The 927-nt window shown below is 46.0% G+C and overlaps 1 protein-coding gene across 1 annotated transcript in view; it reads left to right on the forward strand.

The window, feature by feature from the left end:
* ATAD5 (ATPase family, AAA domain containing 5) overlaps window positions 1-927 on the forward strand; it is a 61,044-nt gene that overhangs the window by 10,659 nt on the left and 49,458 nt on the right. The window lies entirely within an intron of this gene.

Below are 927 nucleotides of genomic sequence, written 5' to 3' on the forward strand. Positions count from 1 at the left end.
TTTTATTGATTTTTTACAGAGAGGAAGGGAGAGGGATAGAGAGCCAGAAACATCAATGAGAGAGAGACATTGATCAGCTGCCTCCTGCACACCCCCGACCGGGGATGTGCCCGCAACCAAGGCACATGCCCTTGACCAGAATCGAACCCGGGACCCTTCAGTCTGCAGGCCGACGCTCTATCCACTGAGCCAAACCAGTTAGGGCTATATATATTTTTAAATAGACATTTTCCTCTTAAGAGCAGTTATAGGTTTACAGCAAAATTGAGCTAAAGGTACAGAGATTTCTCATATATCTCCCACACCCACACATGCACAACCTCCCCCATTATCATTACCAGAGTAGTACATTTGTGGTATTTTGTTGTTTTATTTTTATTTTCAGTATTAAGTCAGGGGACAATGAAATGAGAAAGGGCTTAGGATACGAGAAGCAACAGGAGAGAGCCTAGGCGGGGCTGCTTTGACTCTCTAGAAAGTCAGAGAAAAGAGGACCTTGGGGGCTGTGGGGGTTGGTCTGGGATGAGCTGCCACTGCCCACTGTTCCCTGGTTGCAAGTCTCCTAGGAACCCTTAGAGGAGATGTACTCCTGTGAGGGCAGAAGAGGGCGAAAGGGCCGAGTAGTGCATTTGTTCAGATTGAAAAGTCTATGTTGGCATATTATTACCTAGAGTCCATAGTTTGCATTAGGATTCATAGCCCTTAGGCAGCGGTTCTCAACCTGTGGGTCGCGACCCCTTTGGCAGTCAAACGACCCTTTCACAGGGGTCGCCTAAGACCATCCTGCATATCAGATTCATAACAGTAGCATTACGATTCATAACAGTAGCAACATTACAGTTATGAAGTAGCAACAAAAATAATTTTATGGTTGGGTCACAACATGAGGAACTGTATTTAAAGGGCCAGAAGGTTGAGAACCACTGC

Source organism: Myotis brandtii, unplaced genomic scaffold, assembly GCF_000412655.1.
Source record: "Myotis brandtii unplaced genomic scaffold, ASM41265v1 scaffold523, whole genome shotgun sequence".
NCBI classification, from domain to species: domain Eukaryota; kingdom Metazoa; phylum Chordata; class Mammalia; order Chiroptera; family Vespertilionidae; genus Myotis; species Myotis brandtii.